At 35.2% G+C, this 18,232-nt stretch overlaps 1 long non-coding RNA gene across 1 annotated transcript; it reads left to right on the forward strand.

The window, feature by feature from the left end:
* Window positions 1-1,647: 1,647 nt before the first annotated feature.
* LOC131052103 (uncharacterized) lies at window positions 1,648-2,414 on the forward strand. Its single transcript, XR_009107279.2, has 2 exons — window positions 1,648-2,038; window positions 2,148-2,414. It is a non-coding gene; the product is annotated as an uncharacterized LOC131052103 (long non-coding RNA).
* Window positions 2,415-18,232: the final 15,818 nt, after the last annotated feature.

An 18,232-nucleotide genomic window follows, 5' to 3' on the forward strand; every position in this document is an offset into this window, starting at 1 on the left:
TACTTAATCTATAGCTTGCATTTCTAATTTTATAGTCAATTTTACTTTTTCGTGTACAATGATTAAGATGTAAAAATCTAAGTGTTAAATCAATTGTAAAAAAAGAAAAGTGCACATCTTATCATTTTTTAAGCTATCTTGAGTTGATATCTTGGATATATGGTTTGACTAACTTGGCACTCCCCAACTACTCTTGAACATCATTAGAAATTGTACACCTAATTCCCACTAAAATATGATAAAATTTGTCCTATTTCATTGAATAATATTGTCTTTTATCTATTAAAATAAATGATATTTAAGAACACTACATCACTCTTTATACAACTTTTTAATCTAATTCATAACCATTCAAATTCCATTAAATTCCAAATAGGAAGTCAAATCAATACAAATATTCATTTCCTTGCTTTTATCTTGCAAGAAATATCCATTCTCTTGTGCAGCTAGCAGTTTTCAAGAGCCTAGTTTGGCCAATGTTTGTTTTTGGTTAGGTTTAGGATTTGTTCTATTAAGGTTATGGGAGCTTGGGAAAAGATTTCATGTTGGCTGGGACTACCTACTAAACCCTTGTTCTTTGTTTTTTTGAGGTCTACTGTTTGCTAACTTAGACCCTTTGCTTGGGCCAACTTGTTTTGCAATGTTTTACACTTGATGTTTGGCTGGTGTTGGGTTGGTTGTGGTTGCTCTAAATTTTTGTTTAAGTTTTGTGTAGTCTTTGGGTTTTGGTCTCTAGATGCCCGTAAGTCGAGAAGGTTTCAAGTCCTTTCTTAAACCTGTTGTTCACTACCACGTAGTCTAGTCCATTAAATGTTGGTAGTTCTCTGGTCATAAGGGTTTTGGGGGCCCTTCAAAACTTGTTTTATCCTAATAAAAAACAAATATAAATTTTAAAAAATTGTAATGTGAAAGAAATCCATAAATAATAAATTATTTATTTCAATTTCTAATTATTTATGAGATTATATTTCAATTGATTAACATTTATTTTTTGAAGAATGTGTCTATATTATGATAATAGTATATCGAGTGTGGATAATACTTAATCTATAGCTTGTATTTCTAATTTTATAGTCAAATTTACTTTTTCATGTACAATGATTAAGATGTAAAAATCTAAGTGTTAAATCAATTGTAAAAAAGAAAAGTCCACATCCTATTATTTTTTAAGCTATCTTGAGTTGAATTCTTGGATATATGGTTTGACTAACTTGACACTCCCCAATTGCTAATTTTACACCTAATTCACACTAAAATATGATAAAATTTGTCCTATTTCATTGAATAAGATTGTCTTTTTATCTATTAAAGTAAATGATATTTAAGAACACTACATCACTCTTTTTACAGCTATTTAATCTAATTCATAACCATTCAAATTCCATTAAATACCAAATAGAAAGTCAAATCAACACAAATATTCATTTCCTTGCATTTATCTTGCAAGAAATATCCATTCACTTGTGGAGCTAGGAAGCTTCTAAAACAGTAAGTAAATAAATAAGTAATGAAAATGGATAGCCTGTGACCATTAACAAAAATTCAAAACATGCGATAAGAATCAGCTGAATAGAATAACAAAGCATCTCGGGATATTTTGTTTTTTTATGGTGTGGCTGCTTTACCAGATATCAGTCAACACTAAACAAAGGACTGGGAAAGGCCGCATGCCTTTGACTCATATGAACATGAACAGCTCTTATTATTATTCAGTCTATAAATACCATACAATCCCTCATATACCATACTACAATCATTTTCTCTATAAAGAAGGCAAGAATTTCAAAGAAGAGTTTAAGTAGAAATCATGAGATATGAGAAGATGGTGGGAGGAAGGTACAGTATTAAAATAGGGTCTCTGATGGAATGGAAGTAAATAAGAATATGTCTGTTTGAGACGGCCGAATATGCAGTCCACAGCCTTTTTTTCCCTTCCTGCCATCATCTTTTCTTATCTCAATATTAAATGCTTCCCTTGTTTACAGCGAATAATTACTACCCTTTTGTATGAAATTGTTGCAGACTATTTTTAATTCAGGTAAACGCACCCCACTCATTGAAATTCATATTATGATGTTTTATGGATTAGGGTATCTGTACTGACTTGACTTGCTGTTGTTTTTCGATTGGGGTCATCATTTTGGTAGGATGGAATTTGAATTGTTTGGCATCTAAATCAGTGGACGTTTTGGAATGTAAATTTCAAAGGATGTTTGAGAATGTATTGGCCGTTTTATTTAAGCTTAGTGATTGTTTGGGATTTGTATACAAAAAGATTTGAATGATGGATCAGGTTTTGGGTGGATGAAGGTTATTTTTAGTATCATTTATTTCCATGGTTCAATTGAATAGAAAAGATTGTAAAGAAAGTTATAAATAGATTTGAATGGTGGATTAGGTTTTGGGTGGATGAAGACTATTCTTTGTATCATTTACTTCAATGATTCAAAAGTAAAATTTGATCAATTGAATAGAAAATATCCTAGACAAAGTTATTAAATAGATTTGAATAATGGATTAGATTTTGGGTTGACAAAGTCTATTCTTAGTATCATTTACTTCAATGGTTAAAAAGTAAAATTTGATCAATTGAATAAAAAATATCCTAGACAAAGTGATTAAATAGATTTGAATGATGGATTACATTTTGGGTTGATGAATACTATTTTTAAATATTATCTACTTCAATAGTTAGAAGTAATTTTTGACCAATAAAATAAGACAAATTTATCACATTTTAGTGTCCATGAAGTGTATGTTTGATGATGATGTTTAAGATGAATAGTTGGAAAATGTAACAATAGTTGAAAATTAAATATCCAAGAAATCAATGAAAAAATGCTATATGTCTCTTTTATTTTTTACACTTGATTTTAACACTTAGCTTTTTATATCTTAAATATTATATGAGAAGGTGAATTTGACTAAGTAATTTTGTTGTGATAAGACTAGAAATATAAGTTATAGAATTGATTATTATGTCACTCAAAATGGTATTCTCATAACATAGGCACATTATTTTGAAAATGTACATTAATGAATTAAAATATATTTTCATAAATCATTAGAATTTGAAATTTGAAATTATATATGAATTTATTTCACTATAAATTTTTTTTAAATTTATATTTTATATTATTCATATTTAAAATAAATATATTTTGAAATCTAATTTATAGACCAAGTCTAACCTTTATCAATATATGACTAAAGGTTCCTACTAAGGTGGAGTTGGGTGTTGCTGTTGATGTTGGGATGTACTAGCGGGGGCTGTTGATGCCCTATTTTTTGTCTGTTGGAGAACAGAGGATGGGCTTCTACTTGTCTCTCCTTCCTTATCTCCTATTGAGGTGGGGATTTTGGATGGTATTATGGGCTTAACTCTTTTTAGTCTCAAGATTAAGGTTAGGGAAGCCATTCAAAAACCCATTGTTTCAGGTTGTGGGAGCTTTGTAAACCCATGCTCATGGTTGAGGGAGCCTGGAAAAACCCTACTTCATGTTGTGGGAGCTTTGTAAAACCTACTATCATGGTTTAAGGAGCTTGGAAAAACCCTATGTCTCTTGTTATTGTCAGGGATAGACTGGATGCTGACAGTTTTCAAGGGCCCAGTTTGACCAGCTGTTGTTTTTGAACCAGCTGTTGTTTTTGGTTAGGTTCAGGTTTAGATTGTTGTGAATTGGTGATGTTGTTATAGGTTATAGGAGCCTGGCAAAACCCCTCTTGTTGGCTGAGGGTGCCTGATAATCCGTCAATCTTATGTTTCCTAAGGTCTATTGTTTTCTATTTTAAACCATTGGTTTCGACCAACTTGGTTTGATGTTCTTATTTTGATGCGTGGTTGGGGTTTTAATGTTTTGTGGCTATTGTGTCTTTTTAATTTTATATTTTGTATCATTTGTTCTGGGATCTAGACGCTCGTAACATAAGGGTAGTAATTAAAAATAGTCTGCAACAATTTCATACAAAAGGGTAGTAATTTCATACAACAGACATATTTTAATACTGTAGCTTCCTCCCACCATCTTCTCATATCTCATGAGGGATTGTATGGTATTTATAGACTGAATAATAATAAGAGCTGTTCATCTGAATATCTCAGTCCTTTGTTTAGTGTTGACTGATATCTAGTAAAGCAGCCACACCATTAAAAACAAAATATCCCGAGATTCTTTGTTGTTCTATTGAGCTGATTCTTATCGCATGTTTTGAATTTTTGTTAATGGTCACAGGCTATCCATTTTCATTACTTATTTATTTTCTTACTGTTTTAGAAGCTTCCTAGCTCCACAAGAGAAAGGATATTTCTTGCAAGATGAAGGCAAGGAAATGAATATTTGTGTTGATTTGACTTTCTATTTGGTATTTAATGGAATTTGAATGGTTATGAATTAGATTAAATAGCTGTAAAAAGAGTGATGTAGTGTTCTTAAATATCATGTACTTTAATAGATAAAAGACATTTTTATTCAATGAAATAGGACAAATTTAATCATATTTTAGTGTGAATTAGGTGTAAAATTTCTAACGATATTCAAGAGCATTTGGGGAGTGTCAAGTTAGTCAAACCATATATCCAAGAAATCAACTCAAGATAGCTTAAAAAATAATAGGATGTGCACTTTTCTTTTTTACAATTGATTTAACACTTAGATTTTTACATCTTAATCATTATATATGAAAAAGTAAATTTGACTATAAAATTAGAAATACAAGCTATAGATTAAGTATTATCCACACTCAATATACTAATATCATAATATAGACACATTCTTCTCAAAATAAACATTAATCAACTGAAATATAATCTCATAAATAATTTATTATTTATGGATTTCTTTCACATTACAATTTTTTAAAATTTATATTTGTTTTTTATTAGGATAAAACAAGTTTTGAAGGGGCCCAGAAACCCTTATGACTAGAGAACTACCAACGATTAATGGACTAGACTACCTGGCAGTGAACAACAGGTTTAAGAAAGGACTTGAAACCTACTCGACTTATAGGCATCTAGAGCCCAAAACCCAAAGATTGCACAAAACTTAAACAAAAATTCAGAGCAACCACAACCAACCGAACCTTAGCCAAACATCAGGTGTAAAACATTGCAAAACAAGTTGGCCCACGCAAAGGGTCTAAGTTAGCAAACAGTAGACCTCAAAAAAACAAAGAACGAAGGTTTATTAGGTAGCCCCAGCCAACATGAAAGGTTTTCCCAACCTCCCATAACCTTTAACATAACAAATTCTAAACCTAACCAAAAACAAACATTGGGCAAACTGGGACCTTGAAAACTGCTAGCATCCATCCTATCCCTGAGAGAAACAAAAATTATAGGGTTTTTCCAAGCTCCTTAAACTTTGACAATGGGTTTTACAAGGCTCCCACAACATAATTGCAACACTAAAAAGGACTTTCTCGACCAGATCTCCACCTCTTTAGGAGAAAAATGAAAGTCAGCAAGAAGGCCAACATCAACAACCTTACAACCAAGAGATGGGGCACCATTAACCCCCCAACAGCACTTCTAGGCACCACCAGTAGCATAAAACTCTACCTCAATAGAATAAAGGTCAACTCTAGCCACATCCATCTCGCCCTCAATAGAAGATGGGACCACCTCTATAGAAAAAACTAGAGCAACCCAAAGATGCAGAAAATGAAGCACAAAGGCCAAGGCCTGGAAAACAAGGAGTGGGGGAAAAAAAAAACCCCAATCGAATAGAAATCCAGGAGTCATAAGAGATAAGAAGATAAATCCAGACGTCGTCATCTTAGAGAACACTAACCGAAGAGTTCTGAAGAAACCCAAAACAAAAAATTCTCTCCCAAAAAATTAAGATAAATAGAGGAGCAAAAGGAGAGAAGAGAGATAGAGAAACCAGCATAGAATTAGAGAAAAGGTAGAGAAGAAGTTGAGAATGTGAAAGAAGCCTTGAAAAATATGTGCATGAAGATCTCCCAGTCAAAGGCAGAAACAACTTCTTCGGGACCCCACAAAACAAGGAGGGAGCCTCTCACAGAAAAACCAACAAGGCCAAAAGATTTGTCGCTTCAAACTAACCCATCTCACAACAAAAAAGAAGTTCTACTAAGAAAAACCTCGATGTGCAACAAGGGTGACACATAGAGGGAAATGCTCATGACCCATGAGGAGGAGAAACACCACCCCGGTCATAGCCAAACCCATCTGGCAAAACAAGTCCTATGTAGAGAAAAGGCCCAAAGGAATAGAGCAAGTCCTCCAAAAAGGTGTTAAGATTAGAATGAGTAGAGAAAACGACAACAAAAACATGACAAAGCAATAACAAGAGACAACACACGATTGATCGTGGTTCGGAAAATTTGCCTACATCCACACTCAAAGCAGGGAATAACTTCTATTAATCAATCACCCATACATGGGCTGCACACAACCATTTATATAAAGATATTCAGCCATGAAACAAAGAGTCTGAGAAGATGAATAGTCATGCGACCATTAGGATTCATATATCCAACAGTCTCCTTCACGAAGGCCAACCGGTACAGCCATGCGCTGGTGTCCCTACTTCCAATTCAAAATTCACATTGGAACCAATCCGCAAGATTTTAACTTTACAAACTCTTGTTCACATACGCTTTGAATCAGCCTTTTCCAATTCAAAGAAGAGTTAAAAACTCTATCAGACACAAACTCACCCATTATGCCAAAAACAGAAACACCACTTTATCCCAGTTTAAAATTCATTTCTTCATCATCATCATCTGAGCTCCCCCGTGACAGAATATCGTAAAACCTGTCATCATCGAAAACTTCAATGCTCCCATTCCCTACAACTAATGATATATCTTCACCAATCTTGTATGTCTTCATATAAGGCACACCACACATCATTAAACCTCTAATTCGATTAGCTAGTTCATGTATAAAAACAGAGTCAACTTCATCCATTAGTTCTTATGGCATAACTCTGCCATCTTCAAACTGCAACATGGAGCCAGTTGTTCTCGTATATCTCATATCCAGAACTTCTCTAATGATTCCTGCACGCTTCAAGTGTAAAAGACCTTCCTCTGCAACGTTGAGAGAAACAACAACAAGCTCCTTTCGCACCATCCAAAACTCAAATTTGATAGGTGAATACATTCCATCTTGTGGAATCAATGCAAACTTCCTCTTTCGTAATTCTATGTTTGTTTCTTTTCCTTTCTCAATTTCAACTTTATATCGAGAATGCTCTGCAACGTACTCAGACTCAAGAGACCAATCTGCCACGAAAATCGGCATATCATTGCCTCCTATCATAATAAACTTGTCCTGGCCAGCGAAAGTGATCTTTTCTTTGGGAAAAATATTTCTCTAAAAACCCATGTTGGTGACTGGGTTGGCTGCCACTATGAAAGCGGGAAACCTAATCATCTCCCTTCTCTGTCTGTGACACAAAGATTTCTTATGCCACAATCTCAATCGAGCCTCCTGCAAAACTCTCGGGCAAGGCACCTTGATCCTCTAAAACAAACTAAACTGAAACCTCACAAATTTGGAGTTCTCTGCCTCCACTGGTTTCTTAATCTCCTTGTGAGCGCGAGGCAGGAGACGAACCGCGGGATCGATCTTCCATAGAGGCATCATCAACGGTCTACGAAGGAGGACGCCCCTGTTGTGAGCCCGCGAAGGTTGAGATTCTGGGCAAATATGTGGTTTGCCTAGCAAGTTGTGGTGAGTGCCCAGCATCGTGTGAGGACTGTGCTGCGTGGCGTGAAGACTACGCTGCATGGCGTGAAGACCGCCCTTCTTGCTGTGGTGACTGTGATGCAGGCCACCATGTGATGTAGGACATACACATTGCCTATGCTTTGACTTACCATATAGACCACAAAGTTCATCTTTTACTTCTCCGAACACTGAATTTGTTTTTGCCTCTTCAGTTTCCACGAATGAAACGAATTGATTTTGTTCCTCCTCATCTTCTAAATTATCCTGGTCCTCCTGCTTCATGAGCTCCTTCAAAATTCTTTGAGCTTCCTTATCAGCTCTTATTGTCGCAGTTGAATCTATCTTATCAGTGAAAATTATAGGAGCCGCATTTTTGTTTGCTAGACAAAAAACATCGCAAACCATCCTTGATCCCTTTCCGCTGGGGTCTATTTCCAACTCTACCATATCTTTGGCAATCTTGGCATGAACCCTGAACAGAGCCCCGTACATAGGTGATGGCCTTTTAACGACCCCATACAAACCAGAGTGTTGATCTCCCACTGCTGGTGCAGAAATATATAAGACTCTCTCCTCACATCCTTCATTTGTCTCTTGCACAAAATCGATAATACCAGCAGTCCTCACGGCTTCCAAAACCCCATCAGCCCTTATGCTCCAACCTCTTATTTGCTCCTTCACACCATGCCTCTTCTCTGCGCCCATTTTTACTGGCACTTGATGCAGAGTAAGATTCTGCTCATTTTGGGAGACAACCTCCATAGTGAACTCCTTAGGATGCCCAAATACCTCGGAAACCATGTCATTGCCACCATTTTCTTCATACTCTGTCTCCTTGGTGAAGCTCTCTTCACTGGGATCAACTTCCATTTCTACCACATCTTGAAAAAAATCCAAAACAAGGCCCAAGCCAGACCTGGTCCGGGGCAACTCTCCCACTACATTAGGAGGCTCAACACGTCATCTTCATTTGGGCCTGTAATGATCATCATCATCTGTATCTGGAGCACGTAGAATTCTAGGAATCTTTCTTACAGAAGCACCTCCTATTGCATCAAGAACAACATCTTGCACTTCATTATCCAAGTCCATAGGCTCATATTCTTCTATTAAATTGTCTACACAAAGGTCTTCTCCCTCTTCAGCTACAACCTCTACTTGAGCATTTAACATTTTTTTCTCAACATCCTTTAGCTTGGCCTGAAGCTGAGCTTCTCTCAAAGAAGCATTTTGAAAATCTTCTTGAAGAGAAAATAACTTGGCTTGTGTATTGCTATCATGATCTTCTAGAGCTATTATGAGATTCTCCATCTCAACATGCCTATCAACCGGTATATCATCAAGGTTGACTCTATTTACTTTTTCTCCATCTAAGATTTCCATTAGTTCTTTTTGTCTTAAATGTCTTGAAGTATCAACCTCCAAAATTTTGGCCAAGGTATCTTCCATAAAATACGATAAATCGGTGAGTAAGAAATTCTCTTCCTTTACTCTCATAATTTTTTTCTCTTGATATTTTTTGACATCATATGTTTCATCTTCTTCAGGTTCATCTTCACTCCCCTCAGTGTCCTCTTCTTCAGCCAAATCCTCTTCATCTTTCCAGTCATCCCACCAATGTACATGGTGTTTCACTTCAGCTTCCATTTGCATAACATTACTCTCTGCTCAAGCCAACCATGGCTCTGATACCAATTATTAAGATTAGAATGAGCAAAGAAAATGATAACAAAAATAGAATAAAGCAATAACAAGAGACAACACATGATTTATCGTGGTTCGGCAAATTTGCCTACATCCACACTCAAAGCAGGGAATAACTTCTATTAATCAATCACCCATACATGGGCGGCACACAACCATTTATATAAAGATATTCAGTCATGAAACAAAGAGTCTGGGAAGATGAACAGTCATGCGACTGTTGGACTTCATATACCCAACAAAAAGCGCATGAGTTAAGCCAAAAAATAGCTATAAAGTCTCCACCATAAGCCACATGGAATAATTAATATGTGTGGGTTTGGAACCACTGCTGAGCTTTTAGTTCTTTCAAATCTCCATTTGATTTTTTCCTCCCACGACGGGATTCAATCAGAGAACCTCCACTTTGTTGGTAGAATGAGAATTAACGATTGTATCAAGCATCATCAAAGCCACACAAGGATTATTGACAGGTATTTGTTTACACAAGTAAACACCCATTTCATAATTAATTTGAATTCTACCACACTCCATTCTTATCATAAATTCAATAAATCTTTTAAAAATTTTACTTACAAAGTGATCTGCTCCCAAAACCCAAAAGAAATATAGATTCTTGTAAGATTTTAAGTATCCCTTCATTACAATTCCATTGCAGTAAAGTGGTGCCCGCGTTGTTGAGTTGAATCCATCTAGCCGTGTCCACCTGAAACATTTTTTTTTCCGTTTTCATTATTGTATGAATATGTCTTTAACAACAATAATTTTTTTTTTTGGGTATGTCAATAATATGGATTTGAGAGGAATAGCCAACTAAAGCAATGAGTTATTATAAGTTTTTCACTTTATTTGTTGAACCCATGCTTCTGTTCCAAGGGTTGCACAGATCAAGTCCACTTGCAAGATAATTTCATTGGGGATCAGCATAGATCTTGTAGGGTTGGGCGGGCTCCTATGGGAACCCAACCTAGGGGCCGTTGAATTTTAGTTCATTGCATCTTCTTGAAACGGCAAAATGGGCGATAACCAAGCTAAGGGTGAAGGAATTTAATGAAGTGGATATAGAATCTCCATATTAGATATGGTTTGTTTCTACTACATATCTATTGACATAAATACTTATGTTTGTTAGTAAAGATAGTATAGGAGAGCACTAGAGAGATTAGTTAAGGTTCCTCTTTTCTCTGCTAAGTCATTTTCTTTCTCCACTTCGTGTATTAATCTTTTGATGTTTAATTTCTTGAATAAATTCTTAATGTCATTATTTTGAATTATTTTTCTCAATCTTTTGGGCTCAAGTAGAACTACATGTTGGTTAGATAGCACTAAATTCAGATTACATATTAAATTAAATGGATGGATGCAAAAAGAAACATCAATGTCATTTGTTTTTTATTAGGATAAAATAGGTTTTGAAGGGGCCCTAAAACCCTTACAACTAGATAACTGCCAATGATTAATGGAATAGACTACTTGGCAGTGAACAACGTGTTTTAGAAAGGACCTGAAACCTTCTGGACTTACGAGTATCTAGAGCTCAAAACCCGAAGACTGCATAAAACTTAAACAAAAATTTAGAGTAGCCACAACCAACCCAACACCAGCCAAACATCAAGTGTAAAACATTACAAAACAGGCTAGCCCAAGCAAAGGGTCTAAGTTAGCAAACAATAGACCTCACAAAAACAAAGAACGAGTGTTTATTTGGTAGCCTCAGCCAACATGAAAGGCTTTCCCAAGCTCCCATAACCTGTAACAGAACAAATCCTAAACCTAACCAAAAGAAACATTGGCCAAACTGGGCCCTTAAAAACTACTAGTATCTAGTCTATCCTTGAGAGAAACAAAAAAACATAGGGTTTTTCCAATCTCCCTAAACTTTGATAGTGGGTTTTACAAGGCTCCCACAACATAATTGCAGCACTAAGAAGGACTTGCTCGACCAGATCTCTACCTCTTTAGGAGAAAAATGAAAGTCAGCAAGAAGGCCAACATCAGCAACCTTACAACCAAGAGATAGGGCACCATTAACCACCCAACAACACTTCCAGGCACCACCAATAGCATCAAACTCTACTTCAATATAATAAAGGTCAACTCTAGCCACATCCATCTCCCCCTCAATATAAGATGGGACCACCTCTATAGAAAAAACCAGAGCAACCCAAAGATGCAGAAAATGAAGCACAAAGGCCAAGGCTTGGAAAACAAGGAGTGGGGGGAAAACAAAACCCCCATCTAATAGAAATCCAGGAGTCATAAGAGATAAGCAGAGAAATCCAGACCTCATCATCTTAGAGAATGCTAACCAAAGAGTTCTGAAGAAACCCAAAACAAAAAAGCCTCTCCCAAAAAATAAAAATAAATAGAGGAGGAAAAGGAGAGAAGAGAGACAAAGAAACCACCATAGAGCCAGAGAAAAGGTAAAGAAGAAGTTGAGAACGTGAAAGAATCCCTCAAATATACAACCATGAAGATCTCCTAGTTAAGGCAGAAACAACTTTTTTGTGACCCCATAGATCAAGGAGGGAGCCTCTCACAAAAAAACCAACAAGGCCAAAAGATTTGTTGCTTCAAACCAACCCATCTTGCAAAAAAAAAGGTTCTACTGAGAAAAAACTCCATGTGCAACAAGGGTGACACATAGAGGGAAATGCTTATGACCCACGAGGAGGAAAAACACCACCCTGGTCATAGCCAAACTCACCTGGCAAAATAATTCCTATGTAGAGAATAGGCCCAGAGGAATAGAGAAAGTCCTCCAAAAATGTGCATAAGTCAGGCCAAACAGAAGCTATAAAGCCACTGCCATAAGCCACCAAACAACCCCCCTAGACCAGGGAAGAGAAGCCAAGGAGACCATCAACCTCAACATCCCCAACCCCACTTCCAAACTCTTGAACATCCTCCATCGAAACCCAAGATCCAAACTGCATCCCATACCAACACGTGTCACATTCAACAAGAACAGAGCCAAGGAAGTGAAGGAAGGAGACTAGCAAGGCCATATAGGAGACCATACAATCCTCCTCCCCATCTAAGTCATCATATATTTGTTAATTGTTTATAAGTAACTTAAGATTTAAATAATAATACATATAAAAAATTCTATAATATAAGTCATACATCTAACTTTTAATATATCAATATATGATTGAATGTTATATAAATGTTCATCAATTAAAACCATGGGAGTTTAGGTAGTGATATATTATATTAGAATGTGTTAGTGTAGAATTTGTTAGAACCGTCAAAATTTGCAAAGTTATAGTCTAATATCACTTGTTTGAAAAAACTTAAACCCCAAATTTGGTCATTGCAATGTCTTGGTCTATTGTGTCATTTATCTCTTTTAGTTAAAAAAAAATTGTCACCATGCTTATGGTGGCAAATTTTCCCCATTCATGTTATGTCCTTGTGTTTCCATCTTATTAATGTCTCATAGACAAATCTTGCAATCCCACAAAAGTCAAAAGACGATCATATGTGTCAATCATGGGATAGTAGTGAAAGATATTCAACACAATGTCTATATCGTTGTCCGACATGGTCAAGGTCTTTGGTCCTAGGAAGCATTACAGGGAAGCAATGGCAAAAGTGTTAGAGACATTCAGTCAAACCGCAAGCCCACAACAGTCATAGCATAGCATAAGATGTTTCCTATGATATGGCAGTATGAAGTTGGTGTAAAGGGTAAAATGGGCTCATGGTCTCATGTGTTGGAATGGTGGAATCAAGGGGTATGTTTTGGGGTGGCAAGTACTAGTAAATTAAGATGTAATGAGAACCCCATTAGCCCACAAGGATGTAAGGGCTAACCCAAGGTTATATTGTGTGGTAGCGGGATCTATTAGGAGATACAAAGATTGATCAATACTTCATGTCACCTTATCAGGAAGATAATACACTTGAAGTGCCGGAGGATAGGCATGATATGCATATAAGGTACTCCCTAAGGGACAAAGTGATAATGAAAAGGTGGTTGTTTCTTTGAGATTTTCAGATGATGATGATTTTATTAATTCCTAGGAGTTCAAAGATTTTTGGATGAAAAATAAGATGAAAGAATTTGAAGAAAAAATCGAGATAAACAAGATGGGGATAAGAGAATCCCAACATGATGAAGTGGCTACTAGAACATTTAAATACCTCAAAATTGATTAAATTAATATCAGCCCCAATGAGGTTAGAAAAATGGTGAAACAAAGTAACATGTTTCTTATTCCCGGGATGGATTCATAGACAGTTTTTTTATTGGATCAAGTGAGGAGCCAAGAAGATCCAATGTTGATTTCACAGTTTGACTCAGATCAAGGTGTAAAATTTGGCTCAAGATATGATCCAAAGATTAAAACATTTGCATTTTGGATAACACATAAAAATACTAAAAGACCAAGGTTACAAGATATAGTCCAAGAGATGACAGGATCAGCTATGGTAAAAATATTGAGAGATACTTCGACTATAGAGCAGCTACAATGACTATGCATTTGGCCATGTTTACACAAGTAGTTGTAAAAAAATTGGAGAAGAAGTAGCTAAGTATCACAAGACTCAAGTAACATTAAATGAAGAAATAAATAGATTGTATTTTGAAAATGTTCAAATTGAAATAGAGCATGTCAATGGGAGAATCTCCATTCCCTCCAAACATTGAAATGGTTCTATATTGGCCTCTTCATGCTATAAAATCTAAAGGAATGGTTACAAAGGAATAAGTGGATTCCACAAAGTGAATTTGGAAAGGAAAGATTGAATAATCAGAAGAGCTTGTCAAAGCTATTGAGGATCTAATGTGGGAAGGGGAATAGTTTCAGTACTAGAAGGAATTCTGAGTCACAAACTGAATCTTTTGTCGATAAAATTGATGATGTACATAGGTACTATGATTCTCTTGTGAAGGTAAGTGATCAATTGAATGTTCATATTCCTATATTGAAATAACTCTATGAGACATGGAAACTGACCTATCATATTTTGGTTCCATTGTGTAAAATCTATTGAAAATATTCAAGTGGTCCAATTACATTGGCACCTACAGAAAAGATGGTGAAAGTTGTGGTTGATAAGTTTAAGTATCTATCTAGTGAGGAGTATAATTTCAAATCGAAAATTGATTTTTTTCATGCATTTAAGCATTGGTCCATCCCATAGATACTGGATAGTGATAATAAGATAAAGAGTCTAGAGGAATGGAGGAAAGAGTTTGATCAAATAGTACCTAAGGTACTTTCATTGATACCGAAAAAAGTAGTAGTTTATGTACAAAATTTCAATTATGTTCTAGATAGGGTGGTAGCCTTGGAAACAAGTTATAATAGGTTTGTGATGGAGACTCGAGTAGTCTTGGATAGTATATGGAAGGAGCATGTGATCAATGTACAACAACTACAACAATACCAATGGCCTAGTAATAATTTGACTTACCAGTAGGAATAGAAGTACCTTAATCCTCCTGTGGATTAATGTTTTATTCAATCATTCTTTTTTAACTTTTTAAGTATGATCGATGGAGGATAGAACCCTACTAGACCACCTAGGTCATAGGTATCTATATGGACTTCAATGTGAACAAGTAATCCAGTTGTGCTCTTAAAGTTCTAGTGAGTTAGAAAGGGCCAACTTTCAAATTTTTCTTCTTCCACGATTTGAATATTCTAATGTCGTCATAGGATTTTGGTCAACATCAACAACCAAAGTGTTCGCACATTGAAGACTAAAGTTTGAATAATATAATGAGTGAATATTTTCTGTAACTTTTTTTTGGGTGGTTAATTTAAAAGTTTTGTAACTGAAAATAAAAATTCAATAGCTTTGTCGCTTCCTTCGTTCCTATAAGAAGGAAATTGGGACTATAGAGTAGAGCTATAAATTCTATTTTGGGGAAAAGGGTGTCTATTGTAAAGCTTTGATACAACAACAGATAAGTTACAATGATTATGTGTTTCAAACTTTGGCTTCAATCGTTTGTGGAAATCAATAAGAAAATATAAGTTGATCATCTCCAATTTGTGTTTATTCTTATCATATGAATGTTGAACCCAAGGCAAGCTTGAGAGGGGGGGTGAATCAATCTAAACAAAAATTAATGCAACACATAAATAATTAATTAGCATCACATATCCAACACATCATGAACACCAAGATTTTCTACATGGAAAACCCAAACAAGAAAAAAACACGATGAGAACTAGCCTACAAAATATATCCAATATGTATATCATATTACAATGAATGAACTCACTACTCTAGACTTGCAAACCAATGCTAGTTGTTCTTCGAGCAAGATACAAAAGAGGACTTGCAAACCTGAAGCTAACTACAATATGGCAAGATACAAAAATGAATTGAAAAGAAAGATCTCTTGATCAGGAAGTTGTCCTTGAACTCTACATCAAGTGACCAACATCAACAAACACAATTTAGACCTGAACTACCAACGATCTGTCTCATCCCTCTACCAGAGTCTCAAACAACTTACATATACCATTCAAACACAACGTTGATAATATTCACATCACATACTTCCTCTTATCCTTTCTTCCACTTCACCACAACACTCTCTACACACAAAATTCTTTATATACAAAATAGATCACCAAAGATTGAACCAAGTGGGCGTGAAACAAAATATTCCTTCTAGAACAAAAACACACACGCTAATCCACTCCAGGAGAAAGAGGGGACCAAAATACATCTTCCAAAGATCAATTCACCAATCCACAATCTCCCCCTTTTTCATTGATGGTAACGCTTGACCACACTTGACTAAAATCAAAATCTTGATCAACTTGCAAAATAATACTACTCTATTGAAAATAATACAAAAACTGCTCAATCTCTCTCCTGAAAAAACTAAATTGCTCCACTGTTCAATCTCTCCCCCTATTAAAGATATCTCAAAACTAATCAATCTTTCCTCCTTTGTCATCAAACACAAATTTAATAGCAACACTCCACACTCTATTACTCCCTATGAGAGAAACCACAGTATCAATCCAGGAAAAGAACTAGTCATGAAAACTCCCCCTGTAAAGATGCACCTCCATAATTCACCTAGCTAGAAGGAGGGGCAATAACCCCAAGCTTCTCCTGAAGAAACTCAAATGTATCTTTACCAATGCCTTAGTGAAAATATCTACAACCTGTTCTTTTGTAGAAATGTATTCCAATTGAACTTCCTTCTCAACAACCTTCTCCCTTAAGTAGTGATATCTGATTGAAATGTGTTTTTTTCTTGAATGCATAACTTGATTCTTTGAAATGTTTATTGCACTTGTATTGTCAGACATGATAACAAGAATTTCTTCATCATATGTTACCTTGATATCTTTAAGATTCTGCCTCATCCACATCACCTGAGTACAACAAGATGCCACTGCAATATACTCTACTTGAGCACTAGATGGGGAAATCGAATCATGTTTCTTACTGAACTAGGAGATCAATTTGTCTCCTAAACAGAAAGCACCACCACTAGTACTCTTTTGTTCATCAGCACTTCCAACCCAATCTGCATCAATATAAGCATTCAACATGAAATCTCCACCTTTTTTGTACCAGAGTCCAAAATCCACAGTACCTTTAAAATATCTAAAAATTCTTTTCACATCTTGCTCATGTGTCACCTTTGGATTTGCCTAAAGCCTAGCTACCAAATAAATAACCTACATGATATCTGGTCTTTACATAATCAAATACAATAATCCACCAATCATTGATCTATACTTCTTTTGTTCAACCTTTAGAGACTCGTCATCTTTTCTGAACTTGCATCCAATGGTTAAAATAGTTGTAACTAGTTTACAATCATCAAAACCAAATTTCTTCAACATCTCAAGTTCACATACTTGCTTTGAGAAATAAAAATTTCATTTTCAGATTGAATAACTTATAACCCATGAAAGAAAGGCATCTCACCAATCATTGATATTTCAAATTCTTTCTCCATTTCTTTAGAAAATTCTTTGCATAAACTATTGTTTCCTCCAAATAGAATGGCATCAACATAAACTATAACAATTAACAACTTATCTCCATCAGTCTTGAAATAAAGATTACTGTTTGTTGTAACTTTCCTAAAATTCTATTGCAACAAATACTTATCTAATCTTGCATACCATACTCTACGTGCCTGTTTGAGTCCATAGAACGCTTTATTCAGTTTGCACACCAAATTTTCTATCAACCTGAATCCATCTCGTTGCTTAGTGTAAACTTCTTCTTCTAGATCTCTATTCAAAAATGTTGATTTGACATCCTTGGTGTTTCATTGTTTTGTTTAGTGGTTGCATTGTTTATGTTTCTTTCCCTTCATTTCTTTGCTTATATGTTCCTTTTTTCTCTGCATGATTTTTGACAGTTTTGAAGTATGGATAAAAAATGCATAATAGATAATCAAATTAATCTATAATATAGAGGATGGATGAGATTAATAATATAAAATGAAATGGCCTAGTAATATAAGAGGATTGGTTCTGAATAAAAACATCAAACAATATAGATTAATAAGGTTTCATATTGAAATTCATCCTCAATAACATTACATTCACATCAATAAATATTACTATTAGTTTATAGTTTTCTTATATTAAATAGATATTTTTGGAATCATGTTCATTGTTTGATTCATTTCAAAGTTAATGGATTTCCCATACACACAGAGAGGGAAATAGACATGCAGATTATTTAGCTAATAGAGGAGTAAATCTATTGCAAGACGGATTTTTTTTCTATGAAGAGCCAGTCATGGTTGAAGACCTATCTGGATAATTAAAAGAGTCCTAGTTTTTTTCCTAACTCCTATATATACTTTGCACTCCTCCT

The sequence above is a fragment of the Cryptomeria japonica genome, chromosome 9 (assembly GCF_030272615.1).
Source record: "Cryptomeria japonica chromosome 9, Sugi_1.0, whole genome shotgun sequence".
Classification (NCBI taxonomy): domain Eukaryota; kingdom Viridiplantae; phylum Streptophyta; class Pinopsida; order Cupressales; family Cupressaceae; genus Cryptomeria; species Cryptomeria japonica.